The sequence below is a fragment of the Ovis aries genome, chromosome 18, assembly GCF_016772045.2.
Source record: "Ovis aries strain OAR_USU_Benz2616 breed Rambouillet chromosome 18, ARS-UI_Ramb_v3.0, whole genome shotgun sequence".
Classification (NCBI taxonomy): domain Eukaryota; kingdom Metazoa; phylum Chordata; class Mammalia; order Artiodactyla; family Bovidae; genus Ovis; species Ovis aries.
Window position 1 is genome coordinate 3,224,081 of NC_056071.1, and position 20,612 is coordinate 3,244,692.

General features: G+C 38.1%; 1 protein-coding gene across 2 annotated transcripts in view; it reads right to left on the bottom strand.

Annotated features, from left to right (window-relative positions):
* GABRB3 (gamma-aminobutyric acid type A receptor subunit beta3) overlaps nucleotides 1–20,612 on the bottom strand; it is a 288,530-nt gene that overhangs the window by 22,483 nt on the left and 245,435 nt on the right. The gene's annotated exons all lie outside the window — the stretch shown is intronic.

A 20,612-nucleotide genomic window follows, 5' to 3' on the forward strand; every position in this document is an offset into this window, starting at 1 on the left:
AAAATGGTTTCTGTCAGTCCTCCTCCATCAGCCCATCTAGAGCAACAGTGCAGATGTCTGAGGCACTGACCCTGGACCCCCTGGAACAGCTCAGGGACCACCTCCCCAAGAGCGTGAGAGGCACAGAGGTAGCAGCGTGCTCTGAGATGCTCTGCCCTGACCACAGGAAAGGCATCAAAGAGGGCTGAGAAGAAGCATCCAGTCTGCTTTCCTGCATTTGAATCCCAGTGTTAACCTCCTCATGTGTACATTCCACTTAGACAGTCGTGAACCCCACCACCACTGCCAGCGCAGAGTGAGAAAGCAGCCCACTGCTATGCCACCTGTATATTTATTTACCTTTTCTGTTTGATTTTGGTTTTTCGTTGGGGAGCAGGCATGTGTGGCTTCCATTTCTTCCTGACCATTTCAACAATCTACTTTACCAGTTTCAAACCGCTCAGCTCTTAATTTTCTGGACTCAACTGAGGCTGCTGGAAGGCCAGCCTTCTCATCAGATTCCTTGCCTCTTCCCCTCCTGCCTTCACGGATGGGTGATGCTCTCTTCCTGAGATTCATCCACCCAAAGTTTCAGGAGACCTCGCATTTCTTGTCTTCATCCTACTCCAAGCCTGACTGGCTCACGTTCCCCTCCTGCCTCCAAATATGTGCATTTTCCTGACTTTACTTCACATCCCTTTCGGGTTTTGTCACTACAGTCTATCCCTTTTCCAGTCTGGTTCACTCATATGACTATTTCTTCTATGTAGTAAATGAAAGACTAATTTCCAGGCTTCTGCTTTAGCATTAATCACATTTTCAGCCAAAATTATATAAAAGAGAAAAGAAATAGCCTAATACACATAGCATTTAAAAGCTGACAATCTGAAAATTTTCTCCAATCTCTTGTGTACGTGTATAGTTTCTTTTATATAACTCTGATCAAATGCATATATTGTATTTTCACAGTAACAAACATTTTCATCCTTATTATAAATTACTTACATATACAATTTTTAATTTTTCCTGATTTTCCATCAAATATATACACATATATTCTACAGTTTATAAATACATTTTCCTGAATGTGATAAATTTAGAGTACTTCCATTGTTGCAAAACTTTAAGTAATATTCTTAGGAATACCTTTGAGTCGAGTCCTTTCATTATGCTTAAAATTATTTCCTTAGAATGAATGTGTCAAAAAAGGAATTATTAGGCCAATGCTGGAGGCTTTTGATACACAGTCCCAAATTACTTTGCAAAGGAACCATACCAGCGAACATGTCACTATGAGTACTTTATAGAAGTGCCTGTCTCATTTTGTAAACAACAGCATTACATGTTGTTTAGTCACTAAATCATGACTGACTCTTTGTGACCCCATGGATGGTAACCACCAGGCACTTCTATCTATGGGGTTTCCCAAGCAAGAGTATTGCAGTGGGTTGCCATTGGTCTCTAGGGGACCTTCCCAATTCAGGGATTGAACCATGTCTCCTGCACTGACAGGGGAATTCTTAACTGGTGAGCCGCTAGGGAAGCCCCTTAACAATATTACACAATATTTTTAAAAAATTACTTTTGCTAATTTCTTTGGGAAAAATTTGTCAAATCACTTTTTTAAATTGATTACTTCTTATGCTCCCCCCCCAACCCAGATTTTAACCTTATCAGTTCAGTCACTCAGTCATGTTCAACTCTTTGAGACCCCATGGGCTGCAGCACACCAGGCTTCCCTGTCCATTACCAACTCCTGAAGCTTGCTCAAACTCATGTTCATTGAATCAGTGATGCCATCCAACCATCTCATCCTCTGTAATCCCCATCTCCTCCTGCCTTCAATTTTTCTAGCATCAGGGTCTTTTCCAATGAGTCAGTTCTTTGTATCAGGTGGCCAAAGTATTGGAGCTTCAGCTTCAGCATCAGTCCTTCCAATGAACATTCAGGACTGATTTTCTTTAGGATGGACTGGTTGTATCTCCTTGCAATCCAAGGGATTCTCGAGTCTTCTTCAACACCACAGTTCAAAAGCATCAATTCTTTGCTGCTCAGCTTTCTTATATGATCCAACTCTCACATCCATACATGACTACTATAAAAACCATACCTTTGACTAGATGTACCTTTGTTGGCAAAGTAATGTCTGCTGTCTAGGTTGGTCAAAGCTTCTGAGGAGCAAGAGTCTTTTAATTTCATGGCTTGCAGTCACATTCCGCAGTGATTTTGGAGCCCCTAAAAGTAAAGTCTCTCACTGTTTCCATTGTTTCCCCATCTATTTGTCACGAAGTAATGGGACCGGATGCCATGATCTCAGCTTTCTGAATGCTGAGTTTTAAGCCAGCTTTTTCACTCTCTTCTTTCATTTTCATCAAGAAGCTCTTTAGTTCTTCTTCACTTTCTGCCATAACGGTGATGTCATCTGCATATCTGAGGTTATTGATATTTCTCCTGACAATCTTGATTCCCCCTTGTGCTTCATCCAGACTGGCAGTTTGCATGATGTACTCTGCATAGAAGTTAAATAAGCAGGGTGACAGTATAGAGCCTTGATATACTCCTTTTCCAGTTTAGAACTAGTCCGTTGTTCCATGTCCAGTTCTAACTGTTGCTTCTTGACCTGTATAGAGATTTCTCAGGAGGCAGGTAAGGTGGTCTGGTATTCCCATCTCTTTAAGAATTCTAGTTTGTTGTGATCCACATGGTCAAATGCTTTGGGGTAGTTAAAGCAGAAGTAGATGTTTTTCTGGAACTCTTGCTTTTTCAAAGATCCAGTGGATGTTGGCAATTTGATCTCTGGTTTCTCTGCCTTTTCTAAATCCAACTTGAACATCTGGAATTTCTCGGTTCACATACTGTTGAAGCCTGGCTTGGAGAATTTTGAGCATTACTTTGCTAGCATGTGAGATGAGTGCAATTGTGTGGTAGTTTGAACATTCTTTGAAATTGTCTTTCTTTGGGATTGAAATGGAAACTGAACTTTTCCAGTTTACCTTATAACTATTAACTATTTAATCTTATAAATAATCGAATTATACCATTCATTCACCTTTCTCATTTTTTGTTCCTCTGTGTTTAGCTATTCATTCAAATTCTTTTGATACTAATCTTTGCTTATATTCTCTACAAGCATTTTCCCAGTTATTAAAAAACTTGTAATAGGGTAGGGTGAGGGACATATAAACACATAAATTTTCATACATAGTTGAGTCTATCCATTTTGTTTTTTTCCCTGTAATTTTTAAAACCTGTTTTTAGGTTTAAATAAGTTTCCAACAAACAACTGACCACAACCTATTTTGAGGGTTGGTGATTATTTCAGGGTTTGATATGAAGTGAACATGCACATTGGTTTCTGTTCCACAAACAACTAACCAAGTTTTCTACACCATTTGTGAAATAAAGCTTCCACTGATAGATCTGATACATTCTGTTGTTTTATAATACATTCCATGTCTATGTGGCTGCAGATATGAGGAGCCAGGTCAGAGCCTTGCCTGGGCCCTGGCACCAAGTACTCTCCACATGTTTCAAAAGCAGACTCATCACATGTTCAACATCTTATGCTGCTTCCCATAAAGGTCAAAACAGTCACCTGGGAACTTTAGTCTCTCCAAAATGTTTTCCCAAGTTCACATTAGTTTTCTTTTACACCATGCCTCTGTATTAATCATAACATTTTCTAGCCAAGAAGTATCCTTATTGCCTCAAAATAATTGTACACATTTCTTGCCTCTGCTGATTTTCACCCCTTGCTCTCCCCTTAAGAAATGTCTTTCCTTAACCATACTTCAAGGCCTTGGTCAAATGCCATATCTCCCATAAATCCTTTTTTCCCTCCAAATGCAAGTAATTACCATCTTGAGCTATTTTCTTTCCTCTTTAAAATTATAATCATTTACCAAGATAAAACCTTCCTTAGTAAGATGAATAAACACCCAGGCAGAGTCTGTGAGACAATTTTCATATACTGTCAAGCTTAGCTAAATGTCTAAAGCATCTTTGGTTATTAACAAATGCATCAGTGTGCTAAAAGAATGAAAATAGGCATATTTGATTTATTTAACAAGTTTAATACTCAAAACAGTCAGTAATTTTATTAAATCTTGGTTTGAAATCCTATGGCCATCTTCAACATTTATATTGAAGTACCTTCAATATCAGATCTTAATTTCCAACTTCGTAGTGATCTCATGCCTTTGCTAATCATTTGCTATTTTATGCTTCAGATATTTCTCACTATATCCACTCTACTTGGAACTTTATCCGATTCCATCAGGACAGACTGGCTTATGCTGTAGTAGCAAAAGACCCCTTAAATCTCAGTGACTTTACAACAAAGATTTATTTTTCTTTCTTGCGCTCCATAGCCACTCAGCTTCCTCTATCTGGAAGGCAGCTGGGACACTGTGGAAGAAGGGCCACACATACTTCCCATCACATTTCATTCTCCAGAGCAAGTCTCATTGTCAGTCTTTATGTCACCAAGGTAGAAAAGTTCACCCTCTCCCAAGGAATTGCAGCAAATATTTTTTGAATGACAATGTAATCTACCATATTCCCCATTTTCCATTTTCTGAGTCAACTTTCTTAACATTTTCCAAAGTACAATTTCTTTAAAGAAACTGTCCCCTACAAGGCAAATACTGAGATTCATGCAATGAAGTACAATTGATATGCTTTTGAGAATACTTACCCTGGGCAACATGAAGGCCAGTGATATAACAGCATAGTCAAATATTTGGAGGGTCATTAGTGGCCTTGAGGAAGGAAATACTACTCAGATCTCAAAATTATGTATTCACCAAGATACTCTTTAACACAGAACATAGAATTAAGAAAATATACCATTTTCTTATGTATTTGTATAGTAAATACATTCTGTTTCTTAAACATGAAATACACTTTCAAATTAACAAAATTCTTAGGCATTCACCACCTGTCCTATCCCGCAGTCCCAATCTCCTAATCCCACAGGTGGGAATGTTAAGTGGAGGAAACAATAAAGATGAATAAGAAGATGGCCTATGCTCTCACCTAGCTCCCAATCTGTCAGAGAAAGACCCATACAGAACTGGCCTCGGTAAACGAGAGGTAAGGCCTACACTGGATATTCTAGAGCTCAAGATTTAGGAAAGGTTTCACAGTATCTGAACTGAGATACTCCTGGTTGAATAAGAGTCTTCACAGGCAGAGGATAAGAACCTTCAAGGTAAAGGGTCCAACCCAGTCAAATGAGGAAAAGCCTTTCATGATGCTATGAGATAGAGACTTCAAAATGTTAATAATCATAAGAATCTTCAGAGATGTCAAGACCTATTCTTCTAGACAAAGGCTATTTTTTTGTTTTAATCAATTAATTTATTTTAATTGGAGGCTAATTACTTTACAATATTGTGGTGGTTTTTGCCATACATTGACATGAATCAGCCACGAGTGTACACGTGTCCCCGTCCCAAACCCCCTCCCTAGGCAAAGGCTTTTGCCATTTGGCGGGCATCTTCAAGAATGCATAGGGTCTGTTAGACAAGGTCCTGACACTGATACAACAGATATCCTGATGTAGCCTGTATCTGTGGAGAAAATTCCTCAAATGATCATAACAAGGGGCTTGATCATTTTAAAGTGGGAAAGTAGTGAGTCAGTTGCATTGAAATATAACCTTCAAATGAGCAACAGAAGCTTACAAATTACAACAGAAAGGCACAGAAGCCCTAAAGCCTGTGTGGCAAGGTAGATGTGGTTAGGTTCCCAAGTAGATGCTGAACCGACAAAGGTAGAGTCCCTGAACACAAGTGCATTGTTCCAGTTCAGGACTTCCTTGGCAAGACTATCTATTGAAATGCTGATCTCAACCTTTTTCCCCAGATGCACTAAAAGCTGTGCCAGAAACAAGGCTCTGGATCTCTCGTCCAGCCTAAATTAACAGAACTTTCTAAGGCATTAGCATTGCTGAAGAACTCATAAAAATGTGGATGCAGAGTATCATGTCACCTTTGCCAAGTGTAAGAGCCACTCAAATGTATCTATAAAGTCACAAGCTGATATTTTGGCAACTGCAGCAGAGTTGGCCTACCTACATATTCCTGTCCCCTTCCAAGGCAGCCACCAAAGGGGCTCTCCCAGGACTGCCTAGGAAGCTGCGTGATGCTTTGCCTGGGAGCTCAGGGATGCTCTTGGGGTCTTTATGATGCTCTCTCATTCATTTATCTCCCCCCCTTTTTTTTTTACTGTATAATACAACCTAAAGTTCAAAATAGTGTTCCTAATTTTCTCACCCCGCCTTATCAGTCACCTAAATTAAAATATTTTCAAAACTTCCATAAAGGAAAGTAGATATATGAAACAGGAACTAGAGAAAGAGGAAAAACAAACTTTTCAAAGACTTTCTCAATCAGGCAATAAGTCTCTTTCTGATCTCCACAGCAAAGCTGGAATGTTCTGTCCTATGACTCTGGAGCAAAGAGCAGGGGCATCTGAGAGAAGCCTGAGAGAGGCTCAGGGTTTATTTGGGATAATCCTTTAGGAAGTTGGTTGTCCTCTCAGATCCTTAGTTTCCCTGTGTGTAAAATCAGGGCATGGATATCATGAGTGAAAAAGGAAAAATATAGATAAATTTTACTCCATTGATTACAAACTATTATTCTGCAGAGAATAATTGAGAAAATGAAAAGAAAATCCACAGAATGAGAGAAAATATTTGCAAATCATATATCTGCTGAGGAACTTGTATTTAGACTGTATAAAGAAGGTTTACAAAGAATACGAACAACCCAATTTAAAAATGGGCAAAGGACTTGAATAGATATTCCTCCAAAGAGGATAAGACTAGTGTCCGGTAAGCAAATAAAAGATTCTCAATATCTTACTCATTAGGGAAATGCAACTCAGAACCACAATGAGATACCATTTCTTACTATTAGGATGACTACAATCAAAAAGACAGATAAGGGCTTCCCTGGTGGCTTGGTGGTAAAAAAAAAAGAAAAAAAAAATCCACCTTCCAATGCAGGTGACATGGATTCGATCCCCGATCCGGGAATATTCCACAAGCTGTGAAGCAACTAAGCCTGTGCACCACAACTACTGAGCCTGTGCTTTAGACCCACAGAGGCCACAGCTACTGAGCCCCTTGTGTTGCAGCTACTGAAGCCTGTGCGCCCTAGAGACCATGTTCTGCAACAAGAGAAGGCGCAGCAGTGAGAAGCCTGTGCACCACACCCAGAAAGCAGACTCTGCCTGCCTGGCTCAAGCACAGAAAATCCTGCTCAGCAAGGAAGACTCAGGACAGCCAAAAGTAAATTAATAAAATTATATATATATGTGTGTGTGTGTATATATAAAGGCAGACAATAATATGCATTGGTGAAAATGTGGATAAATTAGAACCATCATGTATTGCCTAGGGAACCTAAATGGTATGGCTACTTTGACAAACAGTTTGGCAGTTCCTCTAAAAGTTAAACATAGTTATCGTATGACCCAACAATTGCAATTCTAAGTACATACATAATGCAAATGAAAACTTACATGCACAGAAAAACCTGTGCATGAATGTTCATAGCAGCTTTATGCCTGATAGCCAAAAGGTGGAAATAGCCCAACATTCATCAACTTTATGTACGATTAAACAAAACATGATATATTCATACAATGGAATATTGTATTGTTCCAGCAACAAATACAACATTGTATTGTTCGAGCAACAAAAAGGAGTGAAGTACTGATACACATCACAACATGGAAAGAAGCCAGACACAAAGGACCATATGGTGTATGATTCCATTCCAAGAAGTGGAATGCAACAGGCAAACCTATTGCCACAGCAATGAGATTACTGGTTACCTGTAGGGTGAGGGGAAGCAGGTTGGGGGAAATGAAGAATGACTGCTACTGAGTACAGAGCTTTGAGGGTGATGAAAATATTTGGAAATTGATTTGAAGAACGTCACAATTACAAAATTGTAAATACAAGAAAAACAACTGTATTACCTACTTTAAATGGTTAATTTTATGGTATATAAATTGCACCTTAAGAACTCTGTTATAAGAAAAAGAATACGTACTACATGCACTTTACTGGTACCAAACATACTGAAAGTGAAAGTCTGTCAACTGTGTCCGACTCTTTGTGACCCCACGGACTACAGTCCATGGAATTCTCTAGGCCAGAATAAGGAGTGTAGCCTTTCTTTTCTCCAGGGCATCTTCCCAACTAAGGGATCAAACCCAGGTCTTCTACATTGCAGGTGGATTCTTTACCAGCTGAGCCACAAGGGAAGCCCAAGAACACTGGAGTGGGTAGCCTATCCCTTCTGCAGGGGATCTTCCTGACCCAGGAATCAAACCAGGGTCTCTTGCATTGCAGGAGGATTCTTTACCAACTGAGCTATCAGGGAAGCCCCCAAACATACTAAGTGGACCCAAATACCCACTCAATAAAAGCAAGTTACTTGTTCCTTTCCTTTCTCTCCTCTACGGTGCTTTCTGTGCTCAGGACTTTGTAATCCAACTGTTTTTACTATTGAACATATTTTTAAAAATTGTGTGGAAGTCTTGAAAGCAATTCCAAAAGATGAAGTTAGATAAGACTTATTTTTGCCAAGGAGGTGTTGGGCATTTCCGAAGAAATCTGGCTTCTGTAGGTCAGGAGCCTTAAAGGAAAATTATTTCATAGTAACAAGATGAGATAGTTAAGTTTCCCTTTGGTGCTGAGAGTTAATTTTCTCTACTTCAGCCATTTTGCACTGAGGGATTAGTAGTATTTGGCCAGTAAGCGCAGGTGACTTGTCTCTAAGGATCCTTCTAATAAACGTCAATGGGGGAAAAATAATGGGAATTTATCTCTGGGCTTTAAAAGACAAAAAGATAAGGATGATAATTCCTTCTTCTAACATTTCATATAATATCAGCACTAGACTTACAATAGATGTTATTTATACACCACATGCATAATAATTTGATCATGGGCTTTAGTTTAGGATAAAACTAAAGCACAGAGTTCACGAATGGACTCAACAGAAAATTAAGTGCATGTTTTAAGGGTGTGACACGCAGATTTCAAAAAAAAATTTTGTAATTTGCTTCATTTGTTTTATTTATTTATTTATTTTACTTTACAGTACTGTATTGGTTTTGCCATACATCAACATGAATCTGCCATGGGTGTACATGAGTTCCCAATCCTGAACCCCTCTCCCACCTCCCTCCCCATATCATCTCTCTGGGTCATCCCAGTGCACCAGCCCCAAGCATCCTGTATCCTGCATTGAACCTAGATGGGCAATTCATTTCTTACATGATATTATACATGTTTCAATGCCATTATCCCAAATCGTCCCATCCTGTCCCTCTCCCACAGAGTCCCAAAGTCTGTTCTATACATCCGTGTCTCTTTTGCTGTCTTACATACATTTGTTTTATAATCATAATTGTGAAGCAAAATAGTATTTTGAAAGTTGATTTTTAAAATTTATTTTTTATTGAAGGATAATTGCTTTACAGAATTTTGCTGTTTTCTGTCAAACCTCAACATGAATCAACCATAGGTATATATATATCCCCTCCCTTTTGAAACTTCCTCCCATCTCCCTCCCCATCCCACCCCTCTAGGTTGATACACAGCCACTGATTGAGTTTCCTAAGCCATACAGCAAATTCCTGTTGGCCATCTATTTTACACATGGTAATGTAAGTTTCCACATTACTCTTTCCATACATCTCACCCTCTCCTCCCCTCTCCCCATATCCATAAGTCTATTCTCTATGTCTGTTTCTCCATTGTTGCCCTGTAAATAAATTCTTCAGTACTGTTTTTCTAGATTTCATATATATGCATTAGAATATGGTATTTATCTTTCTCTTTCCAACTCACTTCACTCTGTATAATAGGTTCTAGGTTCATCCACCTCATTAGAACGGACTCAAACGCATTCCATTTTAGGTCTGAGTAATATTCCATTGTGTATATGAACTATGACTTCTTTATCCATTCATCTGTTGATGGACATCTAGGTTGCTTCCATGTTCTACCTATTGTAAATAGAGCTGCAATGAACAATGGGATACATATGTCTTTTTCAATTTTGGTTTCCTCAGGGTATATGCCTAGGAGTGGGATGACTGGGTCATACAGTGGTTTTATTCCTAGTTTTTTAAGGAATCTCCATACTGTCTTCCATAGTGGCTGTATCAATTTACATTCCCACCAACAGTGCAAGAGCATTCCCTTTTCTCCACACCCTCTCCAGCATTTTATTGTTTGTAGACTTTTTGATGAGGGCCATTCTGACTGGTATGAGGTAGGTCTTTTCCCCACTTTTTGATTGGGTTGTCTGCTTTTCTGGTATTGAGTTGTATGAGCTGCTTGTATATTTTGGAAATTAATCCTTTGTCAGTTGTTTCCTTTGCTATCAATTTCTCCTATTCTGATAGGTGTCTTTTCACCTTGCTTAAAGTTTCCTTTGCTGTGCAAAAGCTTTTAAGTTTAACCAGGTCCCACTTGTTTACTTTTGTTTTTATTTCCATTACTGTAGGAGGTGGGTCATAGAGGATCTTGCTTTATGTCATCGAGTGTTCTGCCTATGTTTTCCTCTAAGAGTTTTACAGTTTGTGGTCTTACATGTAGGTCTTTAATCCATTTTGAGTTTAACTTTATGTATGGTGTTAGGAGGTATTCTAATTTCATTCTTTTATATGTAGCTGTCCAGTTTTCCCAGCACCATTTACTGAAGAGGCTGTCTTTGCCCCATTGTATATTCTTGCCTCCTTTGTCAAAAATAAGGTACCCATAGGTGCATGGGTTTTATTTTGGGGCTTTCTATCTTGTTCCATTGGTCTATATTTCTTTTTGTGTGCCAGTACCATGCTGTCTTGATGACTGTAGCTTTGTAGTATAATCTGAAGTCAGGAAGATTGATTCCTCTAGCTCCATTTTTCTTTTCCAAGACTTCTTTGGCTACTTGGGTCTTTTGCATTTCCATATGAATCGTGAAATTTTTTGTTCTAGTTCTGTAAAAAAATGCCATTGGTAATTTGATAGGGATTAAATTAAATCTGTAGATTGCATTTGGTAGTATACTCATTTTAACAATATTGATTCTTCCTACCCAGAGACATGGAATATCTCTCCATCTGTTTATGCCGTCTTTGATTTCTTTCTTCAGTGTCTTATAATTTTCTGTGTACAGTTCTTTTGTCTCCTTAGGTAAGTTTATTCCTAGATATTTAATTCTTTTTGTTGCAATGGTGAATGAGATTGATTCCTTAACTGATCTTTCTGATTTCTCATTGTTACTATATAGAACTGCAAGTGATTTCTATGTATTGATTTTATATCCTGCAACTTTGCTAAATTCACAATTAGCTCTAGTAATTTTCTGATACTATCTTTAGGGGTTTTTATGTACAGTATCAGGCAGAGTACATGAGAAAAGCTGGACTGGAAGAAACACAAGCTGGAATCAAGATTTCCAGGACAAATATCAATAACCTCAGATATGCAGATGACACCACCCTTATGGCAGAAAGTGAAGAGGAACTAAAAAGCCTCTTGATGAAAGTGAAAGAGGAGAGTGAAAAAGTTGGCTTAAAGCTCAACATTCAGAAAACAAAGATCATGGCATGAGGTCCCATAACTTCATGGGAAATAAATGAGGAAAGAGTGGAAACAGTGTCAGACTTTATTTTGGGGGGCTTCCAAATCACTGCAGATGGTGACTGCAGCCATGAAATTAAAAGATGCTTACTCCTTGGAAGAAAAGTTATGACCAACCTAGACCGTATATTCAACAGCAGAGACATTACTTTGCCCACTAAGGTCCATCTAGTCAAGGCTGTGGTTTTTCCTGTAGTCATGTATGGATGTGAGAGTTGGACTGTGAAGAAGGCAGAACGCCGAAGAATTGATGCTTTTGAACTGTGGTGTTAGAGAAGACTCTTAAGAGTCCCTTGGACTGCAAGGAGATCCAACCAGTCCATTCTGAAGGAGATCAACCCTGGGATTTCTTTGGAAGGAATGAAGCTAAAGCTGAAAGTCCAGTACTTTGGCCACCTCATGAGAAGAGTTGACTCATTGGAAAAGACTGATGCTGGGAGGGATTGGGGGCAGGAAAAGAAGGGGACGACCAAGGATGAGATGGCTGGATGGCATCATGGATTCGATGGACGTGAGTCTGAGTGAACTCTGGGAGATGGTGATGAACAGGGAGGCCTGGAGTGCTGCGATTCATGGGGTCGCAAAGAGTCGGACACAACTGAGCAACTGAACTGAACTGATGTCATCTGCAGAGAAGGCTTTACTTCCTTTCTGATCTGGATTCCTTTTATTTCCTTTTCTTCTCTTATTGCTGTAGCTAGGACTTCCAGAGCTATGTTGAATAATAGTGGCAAAAGTGGACACCCGAGTTTTGTTCCTGATCTTAGGTGGAATGCTTTCAGTTTTCAGCATTGAGAATAATGTTTGCTGTAGGCTTATCATAAATGGCCTTTACTACGTTGAGGTAGGCTCCTTCTATGACCATTTTTTGAAGAGTTTTAATCATAAATGGGTGCTGAATTTTGTCAAAGACACTGACTGAATGGATACAAAAGCAAGACCCATATATATGCTGTCTACAAGAAATCCACTTCAGACCAAAAGACACATATTGACTGAAAGTAACAGAGTGGAAAAATATATTCCATGCAAATGGGACGCAAAAGAAAGCTGGAGTAGTAATCCTCATATCAGACAAAATAAACCTTAAAATATAGAAGATTATAAGAGATAAGGAAGGACACTACATAATGATCAAGGGATCAACCCAAGAGGAAGACATAACAATTGTAAATATCTATGCACCCAATAGGAGCACCTCAATACATAAGACAAACACTGACAGTACACACATTGTGTGTACACTGACAGTAACACAATAATAGTTGGAGACTTTAACACCCCACTCACACCAATGGACAGATTATCAAAACAGAAAATTAATAAGGAAACACAAGTCTTAAATGATACATTAGATGAGATGCATCTCATTGACATCTTCAGGACATTCCATCAAAATGCAGAAGAATACAACTTCTCAAGCGCACATGAAATATTCTCCAGAATAGACCACATCTTGGGTCACAAATCAAACCTCAGTAAATATAAGAAAGTTGAAATCATATCAGGCATCTTCTCTGACCACAATGTTGTGTTGACTAGATATCAATCACAAGAAAATAACTGTAAGAAACAAAAACACATGGAGATTAAACAACATGCTTCTAAATAACCAACAGGTTACTAAAGAAATCAAAAGGGAAATGGAAGAATTTCTAGAAACAAGTGACAATGAAAACACAACAACTCAAAACCTACGGGATGCAGCAAAAGCAGTCCTAAGAGGGAAGTTTATAGCAATACAATCCTACCTCAAGAAACAAGAAAAACATCGAATAGACAACCTAACTTTACACTTAAAACAACTGGAAAAAGAAGAACAAAAAACTCCAAAATTAGTAAAAGGAAAGAAATCATAAAGAACCAAGCAGAAATAAATGAAAAAGAAATGAAAGAAACAAAAGTAAAGATTAATAAAACTAAAAGCTGATTCGTTGAGAAAATAAACAAAATTGGCAAGCCTTTAGCCAGACTCATCAGGAAGAAAAAGAGAGAAGAATCAAATCAACAAAATTAGAAATGAAAAAGGAGAGGTTACAACAGACAATGGAGAGATACAAAGGGTTATAAGAGACTATTATGAACAGCTATATGGCAATAAAATGGATAACCCAGAAGAAATAACCTGGATAACCTCTTAGAAAAGTTCCATCTTTCAAGACTGAACCAGGAAGAAATAGAAATTATGAACAACCCAATTACAAGCATAGAAATGGAAGCTGTGATAAAAAATCTCCCAAAAAGCAAAAGTCCAGGACCAGATGGCTTCATAGGAGAATTCTATTAAACATTTAGAGAAGAGCTAATGCCTATCCTTCTAAAACTCTTTCAAAAATTTGCAGAGGAAGGAACACTTCCAAACTCATTCTATGAGGCCACCATCACCCTGATACCAAAACCAGAAAAAAAACACAAAAAAAGAAAACTATAGGCCAATATCACTGATGAACATAGATGCAAAAATCCTCAACAAAATTTTAGCAAATGGAATTCAGCAACACATCAAAAAGCTCATACACCATGATCACGTTGGGTTTATTCCAGGGAGGCAAGGATTCTTCAATATATGTAAATGAATCAATGTGATATACTATGTTAACAAATTGAAAGATAAAAACCATATGATAATGTCAATAGATGCAGGAAGCTTATTTTTGAAGAATAGAAAATTCACGTATCTTAACAGAAAATTTTCATCATCACTTAGTTTTGGATCCTTTTCTTTATCTTTCTTCTAATCATGGCAGAAGTATCTTGAAATAAAGTCAGAATATATCAGTCCAGATACAGCCCAGAAAAAAGGAAGAGAAATAAAAACATCACATAATTAAATAAGCATATTAAGTAGTCTGTTCTCCATCAGTTTATCAAAATTTTCAGTCTTTCAAGCTCAAAGAAAACTAAAAGTTAGGAGTCAATTTCAGATTTGGCAAAAACTGTAGAGAGCAAATTTTGTGTGTCAGCAGGATGTACATTCAAGACTTGCACAAAAGCTGAAGTCCCAATGCAGTGGTCATGTGTCAAGAGTGATATTTAAAGGTCTCTTTGGTTATTAGCTGTATATACTTGTTGAAATAAACTTACCCAGTATTTCTTTTAACCTAATCCCCTTACTGTCTGCTACTGAAGTACTCTGCTCACATTTTCACAGTTTCTTCACAGTCCTTACAACCAAGGACTCAGATCTCTTGATTTTGAGCTTTATAACGCTTTCTTTCAGAGAAGGCAATGGCACCCCACTCCAGTACTCTTGCCTGAAAAATCCCATGGATGGAGGGGCCTGGTAGGCTGCAGTCCATGGGGTCACGCAGAGTCGGACGCGACTAAGTGACTTCACTTCCTCTTTTCACTTTCATGCATTGGAGAAGGAAATGGCAACCTACTCCAGTATTCCTGCCTGGAGAATCTCAGGGACCGCAGAGCCTGGTGGGCTGCTGTCTATGGGATCGCACAGAGTTGAACACGACCGAAGTCACTTAGCAGGAGCAACGCTTTCTTTCATAGTACACTATTATGGCTAAGTGTTCCCTCTCTATAATGTTATCAGAAAAATACAGAATTAAATGATTCACATTTTCTGAAATGTGATTGTAAAGAACGTATCCCAAATTTTTTTCTTTTCTACTCTCATGTAACTAATAGTCATAGCTAAGTAAGAATTAAATATTGAAACAACCATAAATTCTTCTGCAACAGTAGAGAAGAGTGAAAACATAAGCTATGGTGTTTGAATATTGTGGGATACGTAACCCTTCCACTGGCAACAACTGGAAAAAATGGGCAAAACTTAAATCCCTATCCTTAGAGACACTGGAGGGATAATAACCTAGTAAAAATCTGAGCCAAGGTTTGGGAGAGAAGTTAAAATGAGAGAGGTGATGAGCTCCATGTTTCAGGTGGATGTAGTTTATAGAAAGATGAGAAGCTAGTTAGAACATCTGATAGACTCATGGAACAAAGGGAGTGAAAACTGGAGACAGGGATTCCAAAGAGCTCTGTCCAAAATATAAAGATAAATCAGAAGGATTCAAGCAAGCATACCCAAGGAGTGAATCTGAACTCAGAATTACCAAGTCCCAGAAAGTAAATGAAGCTAGTTTGGACTGCTAATGCCTCTAGCTGCCTGAGAGAGGAAAGCATAAATTCTCTCCGAAAAAAAGAAAACATCATCATAGATTTTGAACTTTATCTACACTTTCCTCAGATATAATATTATCAGATTAGACACAGACAAAGAAAGAATTATTGAACTGAAAGAAAATCATAAGAAAATTTCCAGAGTGATGCATGAAGCAAAAATAAAACAAAAAATTCAGAAAGCAACATGAGATATTTAGAAGATATAGTGATAAGACCCAAAGTTGAAATTGTTAGAATTGAAACTGGAATCCTAGAAGGAGTAAAAGAGAGAGAAAATGGAGCAAAAGCAAAGGTGGCTGATGGTGCTCTAAAACTGCTAAAAGACCTCAAGAAGACCTACACACTCCAAGAAGAATAATTAAAGAAAAAACTATACCTTGGTATATCATAAATGGCGATGAAATAAAAAACAATGACGAAAATTATAACTATCTAGTCAGGGGAGGAAAAATAGATCAATTTGAAAGCAGCACCAATTAGACCAACAACTCTCTCAACAGAAACAATAGACACTGGGGTAAATGAAGTCATATCTTCAAACGGAAAAGGAAAAAATGCTAATCTATCTTTCCATAACAATAAATTTATCCTATAAGAATAAACATGATATAAAGTCATATACAGATTGTTTAAAAAAAAAAAACTTGAAGATATCTGACCAGGAGACTTACACTAAAGAAAATATTTTAAAATTTTTAAATTTTAAAACTAAATATTTTAAAAATATTCTTCTTAAGGCAGAAGGAAACATTCCCACTCCAATATTCTTGTCTGGAGAATCTCCATGGACAGAGGAGCCTGGTGGGCTACAGTCCATAGGGTTGCAAAGACTCCAACACAACTCAAGTGACAGCACACACACACACACGTGGCAACGAAAGTAAATGAACCATAGTGATACAGATGGACTTCACAAGCATAATGTTCAGTTAAAGAAGGTAGTCACAGAATAATCTAAACTCTGTTATCTCATTCAACTGTCCATTGGTGAATGTGCTTGATATGGATAGAAAAAAGAGGAAGAGAAGCATCAAATGTGGGCTGTAACAAGGGCAAAAGTCTTCAGGCAGTATGCAGGAGTGAGTGGAGGAGAGAAAAAGAGCTGAGTGCAGCAACTAAAAGAAAGCTCTGTGCTGGGAATGCTTAAGAGCTAAACTAAAGGGAAGAGGTTACAGCTAGAACGGGGTCCACGGTAAAGGACACTGGATTCTGTGCTGCAGGCAAAGGCAAGGTATCACAGGTTCTGGAGCTGGGAAGTGGATTCAGGGAAACAGTGTGTCCTGAGCACTATTTACCACAGTAAAGACATGGAAGCAACTGGAATGTCCATCGACAGACGAATGGATAAAGATTTTATACACATACACACATATATATATATGTAAAATATGAGTCAGTCATAAAGATGAATGAAATAATGCCATTTGCAGTAGCGTAGATGGATCTAGAGATTATCACACCAAGTGAAGTAAGTCAGACAAAGATAAATACCATATGTTATCACTTATATGTGGAATCTAAAATATGATACAAGTGAACTCATTTACAAACAGAAGTAAACTTACAGACATAGAAAACAAACTTATGCTTACTAAAGTGGAAGAGGCTAAGGGAAGGATTAATTAGGTTTGAGTTTGAGATTAACAGATAAACAATAATACATATAGTCCTACTGTATAAGGAATGATATTCAATATCCTATAGTGAACCATAATGGAAAACAATATGAAAAAGTATATATGTATATATATATAAAACTGAATCACTTTGATGTACACCAGAAACTAACACTATTGTAAATCCACTACAGTTCAGTAAAAATTAAAAAAAGAAAAGTTTCACGGCCACTAATCTGCCAGCAAAATGCATGGTATATAGAAGGCAGAGACACACTTCTTGCCACTGAGGATTTCTGGACATTGGATGAATCAATTCTAGGTCCCCGGATTAAGAATTTGGAGGCCTCCATTCCCAAAGTCTATTTTTAGAGACTTGCACAAAAGCACAGCTCATCAAAAATTACAGCCCTTTAATACTGGGAGGTAAGGCAGGAAAGATATAGATGCTATAGATGGGCACCACAGACATCGTTTGTCATCTCAACTGTCTACACCTTGTATAACAAACCTTATAACATTAATATACAAAAGTGTGGAAAATAATCATTTAAATAACACTAAAAAATACTAACTTTTAAACTCTTTGCCAAAAAGATTCAGAATTTCCTAATTGTCAGGAACCCTGTGGATTAATTTCTGTCCTTTCTAGCTTTACTGTATAAATTTGGTAAAATCATTAACATTCTTGAGCATCAGTTTTCCTATGCTTTAATGTGGGCTAATGTAATTACCATGTACCAGTCTCCCTGGGACATGCCACTGTTATGGTTAGAAGTCAGTTGTTGTGATTTAGTCACTCAGTTCTGTCTGACTCTTTACAACTGCATCGACTGCAGCACGCCAGGCTTCCCTGTCCTTCACTATCTCCCAGAGCTTGCTCAAACTCATGCCCATTGAGTCGCTGATGCCATCCAACCATCTCATCCTCTGTCATCCCCTTCTCCTCCTGCCTTCAATCTTTCCCAGCATCAGGGTCTTTTCAAATGAGTCAGTTCTTCGCATCAGGTGGCCAAAGGATTGGAGCTTCAACTTTAACATCAGTCCTTCCCATGAATATTCAGGACTGTTTCCCTTTAAAATTGACTGGTTTGATATCCTTGCAGTCCAAGAGACTCTCAAGAATCTCCTCCAGCACCACAGTTCAAAAGCATCAATTCTTTGGCACTCAGCTTTCTTTATAGTCCAACTCTCACATCCATACATGACTACTGAAAAACCATAGTTTTGATTAGGTAGACTTTGGCAGCAAGGTAATGTCTCTGCTTTTTAATACGCTGTCTAGGTTGGTCATTGCTTTTATTCCATGGAGCAAGTGTTTTGTAATTTCATGGCAGCATTCACCATCCAAAGTGATTTTTGAGCCCAAGAAAATAAAGTCTGTCACTATTTCCATTTTTCCCCATCTATTTGCCATGAAGTAATGGGACTGGATGCCATGATCTTACTTTTGTGAATGTTGAGTTTCAAGCCAGCTTTTTCATTCTCTTCTTTCACCCTCATCAAGAAGCTCTTTAATTCCTCTTCACTTTCTGCCATAAGGGTAGTGTTAATCTGAGATTATTAATATTTCTCCCAGTACTCCTTGATTCCAGCTTATGCTTCATCCAGCCCTGTATTTCACATGAAGTTAAATAAGCAAGTTGACAATATAGAGGGTGACTTGAAGTATTCTTTCCCAATTTGGAACCAGTCTGTTGTTCCATGTCCAGTTCTAACTGTTGCTTCTTGACCTGCAAACAGTTTCACAGGAGGCAGGTAAGGTGATCTAGTATTTCTATTTATTTAAGAATCTTCCACAGTTTGTTGTGATCCACACAGTCAAAGGCTTTAGCATAGTCAATGGAGCAGAAGTAGATGTTTTTCTAGAATTCTTTAGCTTTTTCTATGATCCAATATATGTTGGCAATTTGATCTCTGCTTTTTTTAAATCCAATTGAACATCTGAAATCACACTGAAATCAACATTGACATACTGTTTAAGCCTAGCTTGAAGGATTTTAAGCATTACTTTGCTAGCATGTGAGATGAGTGCAATTGTGTGGTGGTTTGAACATTCTTTGACATTGTTCTTCTTTGGGATTGGAATGCAAACTGACCTTTTCCATCTTGTGGCCACTGTTGAGTTTTCCAAATTTGCTGGCAAGTTGAGTTCCACACTTTAACAGCATCATCTTTTAGGATTTGAAATAGCTCAGCTGGAATTCCATCACCTTCAGTAGCTTTGTTCATAGTGATGCTTCCTAAGGCCCACTTGACTTCACACTTCAGGATGTCTGGCTCTAGGTGAGTGCCCACACCATCGTGTTTATCCAGATCATTAAGATCTTTGAAGATTCAGATAGACGTCAGAATGAGTAATAAAGTCTTACTTCATTTTCTTTGAGTTATAAGAGGATCAAAATATTATTTTTCCAAAGCCAGTATGCTGAATCATGGTAGAAACTGAATAATTATTTGTTGAAATGAACTAACTCAGTTATTTCTTTGTTGTCTTTAAAAATGCACTCATGGAACAAGGCTCCTTCCTTCTGGACAGAGATATACTTAATTTCCTCCCCAAGTACATTGAGGTTTTATGGGGATTTTTCTTTCTAAAGTTATATTTTAATACATTAAATATTTGAATATATAATGCTATTAATTTATATAGGTATCTCTTTTGCAGAAATGATTCATTTAATTAGGGATGACTACATAGTTAGTAATGACCGTGAAATGTCCTCTTATAATTCTATAACCATTCAGTTTTCAAACTATTGAGTGGGCTAGATGCTGGAATATGTATTAGGGGTACAGGTATGAACCCCAAACAAGTGCTATTCTCAAGAAACCCTCAGATAACAATTAGGAGTCAGTTACATAATTTTCAATAATTCAGGAGAACAATGTCATACATTTTCTAATATTTAAAGCTCTGGGCAACCATTAGAGTATCTATTTTCTGGACCCACACAATTTAATTGATGAAAGCTAAACAGGGATTCCCTGGTAGATCAGTCAGTAAAAAAATCTACCTGCAATACAGGAGACCTGGGTTTGATCCCTGGGTTGGGAAGATCCCCTGGAGGAGGGTATGGCAAACCACTCCAGTATTCTTACCTGGAGACTCCCCATGGACAGAGGAGGCTAGGGGGCTGCAGTCCGTGGGATTGCAAAGAGTCAGACACGACTGAGCAACTAAGCACAGCACAGAACAATCAGTGTTCACCATGGATCAG